We start from the raw sequence: 16,892 nt of genomic DNA, 5'->3' as shown, positions 1-16,892 counted from the left end.
CTGGATTGTGCTGGGAAGAGAAAATAGAATTTCAAGTAAGATGGACCTGGGTTTGAATCTTGACTTTGCTACTCATGGCTGTGTGACCTTGGGCAGGTTGTTTCACCTCTCTGAGCTCAGTATCCTCACCTGTAAAATGGAGATGATAATAGTTCCCTTATAGGCTACTGGAAGGATTATAGAAGAGCATGTAAACAGCAGTTAGCATGATGCCTGGCACGTAGTGGGTACTCAGAATGTAACTAGGGCTTCTGGGTGAGTAACTAATACCATAATAACTCATAACTAGCCAGCATTATGTTATATACACTTGTAAACCACGAATAAAATCTTAAGCTCCCCCACCAACTGAGCAGACCCTCTCTTGGCCAAGGGTACCCCAGAAAAACCTTAAAATTGAGATCCTGGTCATGACAGGAAGGGAGGTTGGACAGGCCTTCTTACACTGCCTCCCTTTTGGAGTTTAGACATAACAACTGACCACCATTAATATTAAAATAGAGATCATAAGAGTGACAAAACATACTCTTTGTTGCAATAAGATACCAAATTACAGACAAGACCTAAGGCCATTCCAGGCAAGGGTTAAGTCACATCTTACAACCCATAAAATCTAGTTAAACAGGTCTATTTTTTGCCAGTATGATATCACATGACAGATAATAGACTCCTTTATATTAACTTAAGCATTCCTTCCTCCTGACTCCAAATTTTTAAACAAAGCTTAACACTCTGAACCAATTGCCAACTTAAAAAAAAAATAAATCCCCAAACCCACCTATAATTTTTAAGCCCTTACTTCAAGATGTCCCACCTTTTTCGGCTGAACCAATGTATACCTTCCATGTATCGAGTTATGATTTTACCTGCAATTCCTGTCTCCCCAACATGTATAAGGCCAGACTGTAACCCAGTTGCCTGGGGCACACTTTCTCAGGACCTCTTGAGACTACGTCTCCTCAGGCTGTGGTCACTCATATTTGGCTCAGAGTAAACCTCTTTAAAATATTTTACAGGGTTTGTTTTTTTCCATTAACACACTTCACTACATGAGTGGGAAATAGCTAAGGTTTGTGGAGTGTTTACTATGTGATAGGCACTGTGCTTACTGCTTCCCATGAAACATCCACTTACCCCTCCCAGCAGCTCTGTGAAGTATTCTTGTTCTCCTCCCTTACAGATGAGGAAATTGAGGCAGGGAAGTCGAGTACTTTGTCCAGTGAAACACAATACGTAAGTGGCAGAGCTGATATTTAAACTGAAGCCACCTATCTTGGAGGGCTCCTCTGATCCCACACCCTACTTTCTTGATCCGTGAGTTATGGGACAAGAGGCTGGCCGTCCTGAGAGACAAGGACATCATGGGTGGAGCGGTGCCCTCCCCCCAAACTCCCCAGGGCAGTCACCTTCCCTCCCATCTCAGTGTGACCACATTCAGCTTCCTCATCTCCTAGGCAGATACCGATTCGGTTCAGAAAGGTTCAAGGGCACTTGTGCTCCTTCCTGGTCAGCATTTCCTAAAATGGTCCATGACTGTGACTATTCTGTGTCTGAAATCAGATGAAGATTTTTATCCTTATGTGAAGAACAGGTGCACTGCCCAAACAACCTAACTCCATGACAGCATCCATCCTCTGCCTGTGGTCACAACTCTAGGATCTTGGAGACAATTAAATAAGAATCTATTAAAAAATAAACTCTCTGAAGACAGGCGTTTTTTGTTTTGTTTTGTTCACTATTGTAATGCCAGTGATTAGAAAAATGTCTGGTACCAAAGGAGGCTCTCATGGAGAGATGGGTAAAGGCATGAATTCAGGAGAAAGAGACGGCCATGGAACCCTAAGAGATTTTACTGTCCTCAGCATAGGAACCAGGTGATACCCCAGCCAACTATGACATCAGTGACATCCATATGTATACAATGGGGTAGGAGAGAAAGGGACTACTTTTCAGGTGGGATGTTTTGATTCAGGTGGGATTGTTCTGATTCAGAGGGTGAGGTGAGTTCTTTTTGTTTTCTGATCTCTTGGCATTTGGTGCTCCTTGGCATTTATTTGTAAATGTGGAAGAATTTGAGATTTACTTAGCCGTCTTGGCATTGCAGTGCCAAATCTCAAAATTCCTAAATTTATTTACCAGCTAGGGGAAGCATATTCCCAACTATAATTTTATTTACAAAGGGCTTTAATCTGGTGTGAAGTCTGAAGGCATGTTTTTTTTAAACAAGTTACTCAATTAGCCAGCAAGAAAAGAACAAAGGAAAGTCATTATGCAGATGTATGCCCATTCAAAGCCATTCTGCCTTTCCATGTTTTCTTTGCAGTGAATGGAAGAGGGACTGGAATCTGCAAATTTCCTGGCCCTGCTGTGTTTACTGCTAATTCTCTTCTAATATTAGACCACGAATGATTAATAATATTGCATTTCAACACTTAGATTTGCCCATTTTTTCAATATAAAAGCATATAATTATAGATTATTTTAAAATCCAGGAAAGGAAATCAACCATGAACGACACTCTAACTCATTCACAACCCCTTGAATATATTTCTCTCTTTTTTTAATAGGAGACTGAAGTTTATTTAGTCATATACACAAGTCATTTCTGACAGTTGAGAAAATGCTGTTTACATAAAACATCATAAATTACAAATACATAGTATTTGTGTTTTAATTCCAAGATTCAAACAAGGAAGTCTGGAGTTTGCATTGTGTAGTTATGTACTTTGCCACAAAGAAGTATAGTAGAGGTACACTTTGGCAGTGCATTTCTCAGGAGTCAAATACGAGTGAATTTCATACACGGTTTTGCATCTGCAGAGCAAGGTACAGTTCCTTCAGAATTCTCACCAGTTTCCTCTTCAGAAACAAATTCCTGACTATCCGGTGACTCAGAGTTACCCAGAGGCTCATCATTCAGTCTCTATTTCCTTCGCCACATATCGTGCATGTTCTGCCACTTGTGCCCATTCTTTATTCCGCTTCTTCAGGCGAGCAGTTTCATTGTCCTTTTGTTCAATTTCTTTATAAAGTTTCTCATTTTCCTGAAGTGCTTATTAATAGAGGGACTTCCTTTGTATTTCTGGCACTTCTTTCCAAAATTGAGAGGATGGGTTTTTTTTTTTGTTTGTTTTTTTGTTTTTTAAATCATATAATCAAATGCTTCTTGAGTGACTCCTCCAAGATTTTTATTTTCACTATATTCTGGGCCAATAACAAGTCCAGAACTGAAAGTTCTATTCGTTAACTGATCATTCGAATGTTTCCTGTTGGATAATCCTGTAGCCAACTCATTTTCTCTTCCAACAAGGGGTCCGGCTGTTGAAGGCTGAATCATCTTCAGAGTTCTCTTGGGACAGGACTATTCTTTACATTCTCTTTGATTTCTTCTTGCTTCTGCTTCATACTGGGATTCATTATACAGCTGGTGAAGCACAAAAGATGCCTGGAGACGTTCGATCCGCTCCTCAGTGCGAATGCAGTTGGCTATGGCAGCGGCACCTCTTGCCATGTCCACAACCAGCCTACCTGTGTGGTCCCCGCGGTCGCTGGAGGGGCTGGTGCACACCACAGTGAAGACTCACTCCCTTTGAACATATTTCTTTGAGTAGTTTTTGTAGACATAATTTTATATTATTTATAATCCTACCGCACATGCAATTGTGAGTATTGTGTTTTCCACCTGTGGCATCTTAAAATTATTTTGACTTTTATTATGAAACTTTTGAACATACAGCAAATAAGATAGAATACTGTAATAAACACCCATGTATTCATCACTTAGAATTAACACTAATATTTGTCATATTTCTTTTGTCTGTGTTTCTTTTCTTCTGAAGTGGTTTAAAATAAACTACAGACATCATGATATTAAACCCTAAATCAGTGGGGTTCAACTGAGGGTGATTTTGACACCCTTACCCACCAAGAGAAATTTTGGCAATGTCTGGAGACTGTTTTGGCTGTTACAAGTACATGGAAGTGTGCTACTGGCATCTAGTGGGTAGAGACCAGGGATGCTACTAAACACCCTGTGATGCACAGGACGGCCCCCTCCACCACAAAGAATTATCTGGTCCCAAATGTCAGTAGTGCTGACGCTGAAAACTTTCCCCTAAATTATTAAGAATGCATTTTTTAAAATATAAAATTCCATATAACCATATAGCAGCATTGATGCTAACAGAGTCAAAAATAAATTTTTTGACATTTATTTGACAACAACTCCATATTTCCCCAGAATTCCTGTAAAATGTCTTTTACAGCTGGTTTTAGCAAACATTTTCTCATTTTATTAGCACTCTTTATAGAATCTCATTCTAAATGACTACAAAATACTCTGTTGAATACATTCACCAAAATTTACTCAAAGGAGCCATTATTTTTGGATGTTAGTTTTTCTTCCAGGTTTTAGACAAATTATACTTTTGAAAATAATGACAGTTTACATCTTCTTTTCCAACTTTATGCTATTTATTTCTTTTACTTGCCTTATGTCCTGGCTAGGAATTTTGGTAAATATTAAATTCAGCTTAAGAGAGTGGACATCTTTTCCTTGTTGCTGATTTTAGGAGAAAAAGGGTTTATTTAATGTGTTGTCAGTAATCACAATATTAACTGTAGGTTTTTCATAGATGAACTTTATCATATTGGAGACGTTCACGTCTATTCCTAGTTTCACTGAGTGCTTTTATCATGAAGGACTGGTGATTTTTCTCAAATACTTTTTCTGCATATTTGAAATGAACAAATGGTTTTTTCCTCTTTTATTCTATTAGTGTGATGAATTACACTGATTGCTTTTCATGTTAAACTAACCTTGCTTTCCTGAAATAAACCCTACTTGGTCACGATGTATTATCCTTTTTATATTTGCTGAATTCATTTGCTAATATTTTGTCTAGAATTTTTGTGTCTGTGTTCATGAGAGACTGGCCTGTTATTTTTTTCCTTGTAACATCTTTGGCAGATTTTGGTATTAGAGTTATGCTAGCCTTATAGATGAGGCTGGGAAATGATATTTCGTCCTCTATATTCTGAGTTTGTGCAAAATTGATATTATTTCTCCCTTAAATGTTTTGTAGAATTTATTAACACTAGTTAACCATATATGCCTAACGTTTTCTTTGTAGGAAGATCTTACATATTTAATTTCTTTAATAGATACACATTTATTATGTCTTCAGTGTTAGTAATTTGTGATTTTATTTAATATAAATTGTTGAATTATTGGCATAATGTTGTTTTCATATTCCTTTATGATTTCTTTTAACATTTGTAGGATCTATAGTAACGTTCCATCATTATTCTTGAGGTTGGTGTTTTCCCTTTTTTCTTTCATTGTTGTTAAGACTTTGTATTGCCACTTTATTTTTAGTTTTTTCTTTTCTTTTACTTACTTTAGATTTACCTTATTCTTCTTTTCCTAGCTTCTTATGTCGAAGCTTAGATAGTCAATTTCATGCATTTCTTCTGAAATATAAGTATTTAAAGTCATAAATTTTCCTCTAAGCACTGACTTGCCTTTATCCCACAAATTTTCCTATATTTTCATTATTATTCAGGTCAAAATATTTTCTGATTTCTTTGTGATTTATTCTTTGATCCATGGGTTATTTAGGAGAGTATTGTTTTATTTCCCAATACTTGGGGAATTTTCTAGATATCTTATTGTTAACGATTTTATTCTATTGTGTTACTTTATATCTGCAGTCCCCAACCCCAGGCCATGGACCAGTACTGGACCGTGGCCTGTTAGGGACCAGGCTGTGCAGCAGGAGGTGGGTAAGGTGAACAAAGCTTCATCTTTATTTACAGCTGCTCCCCATCACTCGCATCACCACATAAGCTCCGCCTCCTGTCAAGATCAGCAGCGGCATTAGATTCTCATAGGAGTGCGAATCCTATTGTAAACTGCGCATGCAAGGGATCGAGGTTGCACGCTCCTTATGAGAATCCAGTGCCTGATGATCTGAGGTGGAGCTGAGGCGGTGATGCTAGTGCTGATGAGCAGCTGCAAATGCAGATTACCATTAGCAGAGAGGTTTGGCTGCACAATAAATGTAATGCACTTGAATCATCCCCAAACCATCCCCGCCCACCTCCCTCTGGTCTGTGGAAAAGTTGTCCTCCATGAAACCAGTCTCTGGTACCAAAAAGGTTGGGGACCTCTGCTTTATGTGATTTCATTCTTTGATATTTATTAAAACTTTTATATGGCACAGAATATGGTCCATTTTGCTGAATAGACCATGTACACTTTAAAAGAATGTGTTTTCTGCAATTGTTGGATATAATATTCTATAACGCTATGCCAATTTGGTTGATAGAGTTGTTCAAATAGTCTTTATTTTTACTGAATCTTTTGTCTGCTTGAGATTGAGCATCCCTAATCCAAAAATCTGAAACCTGAAATGCTCCCAAATCCAAAACTTTTTGAGCACCAACATGGTCTGAAAGGTCATGCTCAAAGGAAATACTCATTGGAGCATTTTGGGTTTTGGATTTTCAGTTTGGGGGTTCTCAATCAGTAAATATAATGCAAATATTCCAAAATCTGAAAAAATAAAAATCTGAAACATTTCAGTTCTCAAGCATTTTGGGTAAGGGATGCTAAGCCTATACCAAGAGGGTATATATTCTCCAACTGTGATTGTAAATTTGTTTATTTCTCCTTGCAGTTCTGTCAGTTTTTTCTTCATGAATTTCATATTTCTGTTATTAGCTATATAGATATTTATGATTGTTTTGTCTTCTTGATGAATCGATCTTTTTATCATTTTGAGATGTCCTTAATCTCTAGCAGTACTCTGTCTTAAAGGCTACTTTATCTGATAATAACATAGTCATACCATATTTCTTATTTTTAGAGTTTTTATAGATTTTTTAATGCTTTTACTTTCTTCTGTATCTTTATAATAAAATCATGTTTCTTGAAAATAGCACAGAACTTCTTTCTGCAAGTATCTCAGCTTTTGTCTCTCTCTCTATTTCATCTTCTTTTTTGAGGGATATTTTTGCTAGATATAAAATTCTCTGCTTCTATTTTTGTTCTTTTAGTACTTTAAAGACACCATTTAATTGGTTTTTGGCTTCTTTATTATAGCTTCCAATGAAAAGTCAGCCGTCATTTAGTTTTTTCCCTCCTTTATATAATGTGTCATTTTGCTCTCGTTGCTTCATAGATTTGTTCTTTATTATTGTTTTTCATGATTTTAACTGTCATGTGTCTAGGTGTAGTTTTGCTTATATTTATCTTGTTTGGGGTTCACTGAGATGCATGGATCAAATGTTTATATCTTTCATTCATTTTGGAGTGTTCTCAGCTATTTATATTATTACTTCAAATATATCATTTGTCCCATTTTTTCTTCTTCTCCTTCTGGGACTTCTGTAACACTGCTTGTTATCAAGTTAGACTCATTTAAATACTCTCCCACAGATTTTGAATATTCTACTCTGATTTTTTCTGTTTTTTCTTTTCGCATTTCAATTTGGAAACTCTCAATTGATCTACCTCTTAGTTCCTGATACTTTCCTCTGTTTTTTTCCCCCACTTTGCTATTAAGCTCATCTAATAAGTTACCCATTTATAATATTGTATTTTTCATTTCTAATTATTCCTTTTGATTTCCTTCTAACATTTCTGATATTTCATGGTGAACATGTTCCATTAGATTTTTAGCAATTTTATTATAGCTATTTTAAAGTCTCCGTCTAGTAATTCTAACATCTGGGTCATTTCTGGGTCTGTTTCTATTGATTATTTCCTCTTTTAACTGTGGGCCACATTTTTTTTTGTCTTTTTAAAAATATTATTAATGTATCTTCTAATGTTTGATTGTATGTTGAAAATTCTGAGTAAAAGAGCATTAGAGACTAAAGTAAAAAATATTTACCTTCAAAAAAGCATGATTTTTTAAAAAATTAGAGTGAGAGCTGATCTGTCTGGCTGTAGTTGAGCTCAGTCTGGACTTTATTGCAGCTTTTGTTTTATTTGGTTCACCACTGGCTCCAAATACTTTGATGATGGGATCAGAACTTTCTCTCCATCAGGCCCTTGGATCTAAGCATGTGTGAGATTCTAAAAAACTGCCTGTGATCCAAGATTGAGCCACCACCTTTGGGACTTACCAAGTGTTATAGCTTGGGTCATTGGAGAGCTCTCCTGGCTCTCCAGTCCCCTATCCTTGCTTTCTGAACACTGTGAGATCTATTTTAGCCCCGATGCTCTGCTCTTGGGTATTCTGAAGGAGACATTTTTACCCCCTGTGAAGTCCAGAATGCTTTGAAGGAGGTTCTCTTACTCCTCCTGCCCCTCCTCTAGGCTTTGGTAGGTGAAAATAATAGTGCTTTGGGCATCTCTGCTGCCCTGCCCATCAAGATTTACCTGGTGGATTTATCTCAATTCTTCTAGCCTAACTATAATAGTTTTCCCTCCCCATTTTAGAAAACAGCTGCCTTGTGCTTTGTGGAGCCCCCGTATGCATGAGGAAGAACTCTCTCACTTCTTCTTCTCTGACTCTTTGGGATCCTAATCCATTGTGACAGGCTACAAATGGCCACTATGAGTTTGGTAGAAGTTTGGCTGTTTTCTCCTTACCTTGTACATTGCCCTTCTTCTTCCTGTAGTTCTGCCAGCGATAATGTCAGTGGTAAATCTCTTCTGTCCTCTAAAATGATCCTCACTTTATGGGGTTTAGTTCCTTTGGATTTCTCTGTTTTTTAGCTCCCTTAATGGTTTATTAAAAACCAGTTTTATAGTTTGTCTAATTTGTTCTGGTTATTTGGGTGAGAATGACATTTTCTGGTGACTTTCTACTTCTGAATAAAAAGTAAAATGTAATCAATTATGCCTCAGTAAATATCTGCATTCATAAAGGGTTTTTGTAAAAAAATATTTACAATAGTTCCTTTAATATAAATTCTAGAAGGTGGATATCAAGTCAAAATGCCTAAAGACTTTTTGGGTTCTAAATAAAATATGGTCCTATTTCTTTTCAAAAAAGAGAAGTTATACCTATTTTCAATGAATGAGAATAACCATTTTGCCTCACAAGCTTTGAGTGTTATAATTAATTTTACTTTGCTTATTTATTAGAAAAATATTATCATGAATTACACATCTTTAACTTCAAGATGTGTAATCCACAATAATATGTATAGGATAAAAATCTTACATTCATTTTTTAGCAGAATTGACTTTACACAGAGGACTCATCAAACAACAGAATTGTTATCAAGAAAATAATGGCTACCATTTATTGAGTGCTTATTATAAGAAAAAGTGGTGTTTTAATTCACATAGATATCTGTGAAGAAGGTGTCACTTTATTCCTCTGGAAGGAGGATTTATTCCTTACAGAGGAGGAAACAAAGGCTCAGGAGGAAACAATGGTGGGGCAGGATTAAGTCCAGGATGATCTGAGCCCAACACCTCAGTCAGTCACACAACTTTGATGTGATTTTTTGTCATATCTGAACCAGCCAATATTGCTGTTTGTATCAGTCAGCTATTACTATGTTAATGCCACACAACAAACAACCCCTAAATTCAGACTTAAAACAATAGTTACTTATTCTCATTGAGTTGCAATTCAGCTTCAAAATTCCTCCAAATTCTCCTCTTAATTATCTACCGAAGACAAATATATTGTATACCTCTTATTTTCCATGCGTTCTTCTGGGCTCTGGGGAAACAGCAGTGAATACACCGAACGTAGATTCTGCCCTTGTGGAGCGTACATTCTTGAGGCAAGAGAGACATGAAACAAATACGTAGAATCTATGTAAGATTCTGTGAAAGATGCTGATAATTTCCAATGAAAGAAATAATGCAGGGGAAGAGAACAGGGTGAGTTGTCAGGTGGAGATGGGGGTTGCTCTTGCAACGTGTGTCCTCTTATCACCCCTTCCCAGCGTGCTGCCAAACCCTAGCACCTCTGTTCATTTTTCCATTGTAGAGCTGTTCCACCACTTCTTTGTTTCACTGTGTCCTTGTAAACTGTGTCCTGGGGGCCCCCACATTTACAACCAAAGCTGCCTATCAAAGTTTTTGCTAAAGAAAACATATTAATATTTAGTCTGGAGAGAACTCATGTCTCTTCCCTAGGGACAGAAGCAGCTGTAGTCAGTAGTTTTAAATAGCATTTTCCCCCCTCTGTTACTCATGATTGCAATCTCTTCTTTATTTAAAAGATGAGGGTCAGAGGTGAAGATGTGGCAGGAACTTACTACGAAAAGGAAACATTTTGGGAGCACCTACTATGTGTTAGACCTGGTGCAAGCTGATGTCTTGCCAATAATCCTTGAATTACACATTATTATTCCCATTCTCCTAATGCAAAAACTGAGCCTTGCGCAGGCAAAAGAATCCATTCCCAGGCACATAACCAGCAGTTGCAGACGTAAGATTTGATTCCGGAAGCCTCGTACCCTGCCCCCAACCACCCTGCTGCTCATTTGGACTGGATGTGAGAGAGGCTTGTTTTCTAACCTTTGTGGCTGGATCGGAGGCGCTGGCTTTGTGATCCTGGGTCCTCTCCCACTTCATTGTTAGTCTGTGTGGTGTGAACCATCTGCTGCCTCCAGTAATGGGAGGAGGCAGTCAGATCTGAGGGGAAATGAAAGAGTTCCCAGGTCACCAGGCAAATGAATGAATTCCACTGATCTTGTTTGGTTCCTTATGGGATCATCCATCATGATTTAACAACATGAAGCCTAGGGTAGCTATAGGCATGCTTCTTGCCTGGAGCCACAGAGACAGTATAATTCATGGCTGAAAACGGATTTGTTTTTCTGTTATTATTACCTGTATCATGATTATACTATATTATATGCTGTATTATCATATAATTTAGTCCTTCGTCTGCTCCACTGACATTTGCTTTTGAGAAGCCTTGGTTTTCTTCATCCTTTTGTGATGCACTAAGGCAAACCAATTCCCTGGCTGTAATGTAAGCAGGTATTTGTTGAGGGCCCACTGTGTGCACAACAAACGGGATACAGAAAAGCTTTGGTTTTGCTCTTGTCCTCAGGAAACTTATCCTCCTATTGTTTTATTTGTTTAATTTATTTTTAGATATTTTTAAATGCAATATTTTAAACACACAAAAGAATGTATGTGATATATGTGAGTTACAAAGCATATTAGCAAAATGAAGCTCCAAGAAATCATTGTCTAAATTATTAATTAAAATTACTAATTCTGCAGGATCTATCTGGGTTTGAATTACCTCTCCCATCCCCCATCCCTTCCCTATGCAGGAATCTATCATACCATCCTGTATTGTGTTTGTCATTCCCTTTCTTTGCTTTATTAGCTTCATTACAAATGTGTTTATATATGTATATATATTTGTTTTGTTTGCTTTTGAGCTTTGTAAAAATGATATCGTACCATAAATAATATTTTGGGACTTGCTTTTTTCATTCCATGTGGTTTCTAAGATTTACCCTATTTTTTTCCTGTGGTTGTAGTCTCTCCTTTCTTTGAATTGAAGTTTTTGTTATTTTTTTGTTTTCATATTCTGTTTTTTCCCCTACTGGTATGACATTTTAAAATTCTAAAATTGAAACTTAACAATTCAAAAATTAAAATTCCCCAAATTCCAAAAATTTCAAAAGTTAAAAACCCCCTTTCTATTATTTTTTATTGAAATTTTACTGTGTATATCTAACAAAATTGAAAGTCTTTGGGAGGCCGAGGTGGGAGGATTGCTTGGGGCAAGGAGTTTGAGACCAGCCTGGGCAATATAGCATGACTCCATCTCTTAAATAACTAAATAAACAAACAAACAAACAAACAAACATTAGCTGGGCATGGTGGTATGCACATATAGTCCCAGCTACTCAGGAGGCTGAGGTGGGAGGATTACTTGAGCCCAGGATTTTGAGGTTGCAGTGAGCTATGGTCACATCACTGCACTCCAGTCTGGGTGACAGAGTGACACCCTGTTTCTTAAAAAAAAAAAAAAAAGTCTATAACTATCTTAACTTCCCCTTCCAAACAACATAAGGACTTTATAATGTTTTAATATCAATGGCTTACTCTTGACCTAAATGTTAATGTTATCATTAGTTTTAATTTTGTCTTTTTCAAAAACCCTCGCAAATCAGATTATTATTAATATTTTATATAGATAATGTTTTAAACTTACCTTCCAGTTTATGAGTTTATTTGCTAACTATTTTTCTTGCACCTGAGACCTTCCTTCTGGGCCATTTCCCTTTTTCTATTGCCTTTGAAATTCTTTTAGTGGAAATATGTTGGTAATAAAATTTCTCAGTTTTTGTTTATATGGAAATGTCATATCACACTCATTCTTAAAAGGTATATCTTGCCTGATGCACAGTTCTAGAATGATGGTTGTTTTCTCTTAGAATTTTGAAGATATTATTCCAGAGTTTTCTGGCTTTTATTGCTCTGTCTAAAAACTCAAATGATGATCTAAATGTTGCTCTTTTGAGGGGAACCTGTCTTTTTCCTGTGGGAGCTTTTAGATCTTCTCTGTCTTTGATGTTCGGTGGTTTCATTGCAATATGTTTTGGTATGGACTTCTTTTTACTCATCTTGCTAATATATGTTGTGCTTGTATCTGAAGATTTATATGTAGTCATGTGTCGCTTAACAATGGAGATACATTCTGGGAAGTACATCATTAGGTGATTTTGTCTTTGTGTGAACATCAGAGTGTACTTACAGGGGTGGGGAACCTGTGGCCTTCTAGGTCTTTAAGTGTGGCCATCTGCACTTATGGCCACATGTGGCCTTAACACTGCAGGTTCCTCACCCCTGGAGGCTACACACCTGTACAGCTTGTTACTGTACTGAATTTAAACACAATGGTAAGTATCTGTGTATTTAAATATATCTAACTATAGAAAAGATACAGTAAAAATACGGTATTATAATTTTACAGAGCCACTGTTGGATGTGGTCTGTCATTGACCAAAACATTATTACGCAGTGCAAGATTGTATTTTACCATTTCTCTAAAATTCCCACCTATTGTAACTTTAAATATCTCCTCTGAGACAGTCTCTTTATTCTCTCCTGATATTATGTCTAATATATTAAGCACATATTAAATAGTGTGTCTCTTTCTGTCCTTAATAGTTTTTAATCTCTCTTTAATAGTTTTAATCTTCTTGTCTATTTGTGTTGTATTCTGGATAATTTCTTTAGAAATATCTTTAAGTTTTAATTCTCTTTTCTTCTACTTTTTATCTGAATTGAGTTTTTGACTTCAACAGTTGTATATTTGATTTCTAAAATTTTTATTTGGCTCTTTTTTAACTATGTATCATCATTTAAAAAATAATCTTTGATTACTTTCTCATTTTTCTAATTCCATGTTTTATTTGTTTAAATAAACATTTTAATCACGATTATTTTATGTTATATATCTGGTTATTTCGATGGTTCCAAGATCTGAAGTTGGTAGCGGTAAAAGTATGTTGTTTATTATTTCTGCTAATTCTTGTTCATGATGGCTTATTTCCTAGTGAATTTGCTGGTCTTTGATTGTGAGCTCGTAGAAGTTTGATCTTAATCTATGGAAATCCTGTTGGCCCACTTTAAGGCAGAGAGGGTTTTCATTTGCTTCGGTTAGGAGCCAGGGGACACCACCTACTTTGCTTCCCTTCAAAAGAACTGGCTTCAGGTGGGAATCTCAGATTTGTATTCCCAACCTTGCTACAGTCAATGATAGGTTGTTGTTTTAATCATAATCACTTGGTAGCTTTGTATGCCATACACTGTCCTGAGTATTCTACAAACATTGTTTGTGACCTGAACAATAACTTTGTAACCCACTTCACTGAGTTGGAGATAAAGGCTCAGAGAGACCTTGCACACACTCTCTTGCACACAACTCTCCTGCACTTCTGCCCAAACTCTGCTCATCAAAATCCCTGCTTTCCTTCAACACCTACCTCAAGCGCTGCTTCCTCAGAGACACGAACCAGGAGCCACAGAGCCAAGCTTAGGTTTTTGCTTCCCTGGGTTCTTACAACATGTAATTTATACCAGCTGTTGGAGTACTCATTGAGTTCACAGATGAAGCATTTGAGGTCCCTGAATTTCATTTATAGGCATTTGTGCAGATTTTCCTAAAAACTGTAATCTGGCAGCAAGGACAATTGCCTCAGTTATCTCTGCTTCATCCTTCTCCATCCCTCCTAGGCAACCCCCAGTTCCTCACCCTCCATATACACGTACAAAATGCGAGACTAAAAGGAGCCATTCAGAAATGTTCGATAAATTTAAACTTAGGTGGGGAGACAGGAACAAATGGAGAACGGGCCATAAGCTTATGTGATCGTCAGGTGACTGCTGTGGTCAATATCTGCCCCTGTGGCCGCAAGTCCTTTCCTCATTGGGCCTGCTGCAGCCCTTCGGTTACCTTAGGCAAACAACCACTAAAGGAGGTTTTGTTCGAAAATTGCACTTGCAGTTGCTTTAGTGGGTCACCTTGGCTCCTCATGAGTTTCTCTGCATTCTTATAAGCCAGATCTTTGGCATTTTATCGGCCCAGGCTTCTGTAGCATGTTTGAGGAGACATTTAGGGGATTTTTAAAATTTTTATCTCTTTTGTTTATTGACAGAGTAAGCATTTCCACAAATACCTCAAGAGCAAGTACTGTCACATGTTTTTAATTTTTCCCCCCAAATGTAAGTCCAAATTACTTGATTTACCAGATTCTGGGTTGGCCAGAAGCCTTGAATTACCTTACTGGGATTTTCCTCCCAAGTTCCAGGGTTCTTGTGTAGCTAAGAGGCCCTCACAACTTGTGCTCCCAATTAGGGAAAAGCTCTGGTATTTGTCAGCCTGTTAGTGTTATTTACTGACACTAGATGGCGCTGTCGAACACAAAGCCAGCACCGCTGGGCTGGGTTGCAGCGCAGCCTGGTAATACCAGGGTAACCTCTCTTCAGAGCTCCTGTTCCAGATGAGGTTTGTTTATTTATTCACTATGGCTCCCACAACCCCTATGCCTTTTTCAAGGACAGGAGGTGAGTGAGATCTACCCAGGATCAGGCTATTTTTACTTTCAGTCCCTGAAACAAAAAAGGAATTAATTTAGTTCTCTTTCCTGGACAATAAAAATTTATTCCCGACCGGGCGCGGTGGCTCACGCCTGTAATCCTAGCACTCTGGGAGGCCGAGGCGGGTAGATCGTTTGAGCTCAGGAGTTCGAGACCAGCCTGAGCAAGAGCGAGACCTCGTCTCTACTAAAAATAGAAAGAAATTACTTGGACAACTAAAAATCTATATAGAAAAAATTAGCCAGGCATGGTGGCACATGCCTGTAGTCCCAGCTACTCAGGAGGCTGAGGCAGTAGGATTGCTTGAGCCCAGGAGTTTGAGGTTGCTGTGAGCTAGGCTGACACCATGGCACTCGCCCCAGGCAAGAGAGTGAGACTCTGTCTAAAAAAAAAAAAAAAAAAATTTATTCCCTCTAAATTTTTTAAAACAATACCAAATGGGCAAAGAATACTTAGGCTTTCAATGAACCAAAAGGACAGTCATCCCTGTGGCAGAGGGCTAATTGTACTCCAGTATTTATTTTATCCTTCCTGTTAGTAGAACCTCCCAAGCTTTAGCTGAACTCATGACCATCCAGATAGAGACTGCATTTCCCTGCTTCTCTTGCAACTGTGTGTGACATGTAACTAAGTTACTGCCAATGGTGTGTGGACAGAAGTGATGCATGCAACTTAAAGTCACAGCGTTTAAAAGGAAAATACTTGCATTCCCTCCTGTAAATTCCTCTTTGGCTGGAATTTGATGGGGTTCTGGGAAACCTGCTTCAACCATGTGGATGAGGACAATACTCTGGAAGAAAGAGGAACAATAAAACACAAGGAACCAGATCCTGGGATGATTGCAAAGGACAGAGGAACCATGGCTACCCCAGACTATTTACCCCCAGACCAATCTGTGACAGTGATATTGTTTAAGTCACTATGTTTTTTGTGTCTTTTGTACCAGCAACTCAGACAGTGCCCAACTAACATGCACCCTCACCAGTGGGACTGGAGATCATGCAGGCTCTATCGCACCAATGTTCCAACTTCTTTAGGGAAGACAAGAGGAATTTCACATAACTCTCTTGATAAAATGGTGACAAGTAAAGCACAGTTAAGTGGGATACTCTGTTGCATGTTATTTTTGGGTTCTGCAGCCTATCAAGTTAAAGGAGGAAGAGGAACAGGAAGATAGAGCATCCTGGCTACATAATCACAAATGCATAGAAGGCAAAATCATTTAGATCGCAGCCTTGAGTGGTGGAGAGAGCTTGGGGCTAAGAGTCAGATATTTCAGGGTTCCCATCCTGTCTTTATCACTTAGTCGTTCAACTCACTACGTTCTCATCTGTAAAATGGGAATTACAATGCATATTTTATGTACTTGTTCTAGGAATTAAATGAGATAATGTTTTTAAAGGTCCTGGGACAGGTAAAAATTAGGTGCCAAGTGAAAGTAAGTTCCCTTCCTATGTCTGGCCTTTTAATCCTTGCACCAGGCTGCCTCTGCAAGGCATGCAAGACTCTATGATCTGACCCTTTTTTTTAAAACTTCTTCAGCTTCATCTGGGGCCACCTTTCCCATGCCCACAATTCTCTAGGACTCTCCTGAGCCCATAGCTAGTTTCCCTTCAGTACTAGGACCACTCCAAATTCTTTCTTGCCTCTAGATCTATGCGCTTCCTTTTCCTTCTGCTTGCAACCCCTTCTCATTGTCACATCTCAGAGAAGCCCTCCTAAGACCACTGTATCTAAAGTAGTTTCTTGCCCATTGTGATAGGAAGAACAATGACTCCCCTAAAGATGTTCACATCCTAATCCCCAGGACCTGTGGATATGTTAGGTGACATGGCAAGGGGGA

The 16,892-nt window shown here is 37.9% G+C and overlaps 1 pseudogene; it reads right to left on the bottom strand.

Annotated features, from left to right (window-relative positions):
- Positions 1 to 2,779: 2,779 nt before the first annotated feature.
- On the bottom strand, positions 2,780 to 3,417 carry LOC105812993 (annotated as a pseudogene).
- Positions 3,418 to 16,892: the final 13,475 nt, after the last annotated feature.

Source organism: Propithecus coquereli, unplaced genomic scaffold, assembly GCF_000956105.1.
Source record: "Propithecus coquereli isolate 6110/MARCELLA unplaced genomic scaffold, Pcoq_1.0 Scaffold27, whole genome shotgun sequence".
Taxonomy (NCBI): Eukaryota; Metazoa; Chordata; class Mammalia; order Primates; family Indriidae; genus Propithecus; species Propithecus coquereli.
This window is presented reverse-complemented; position numbering and strand designations above follow the sequence as displayed.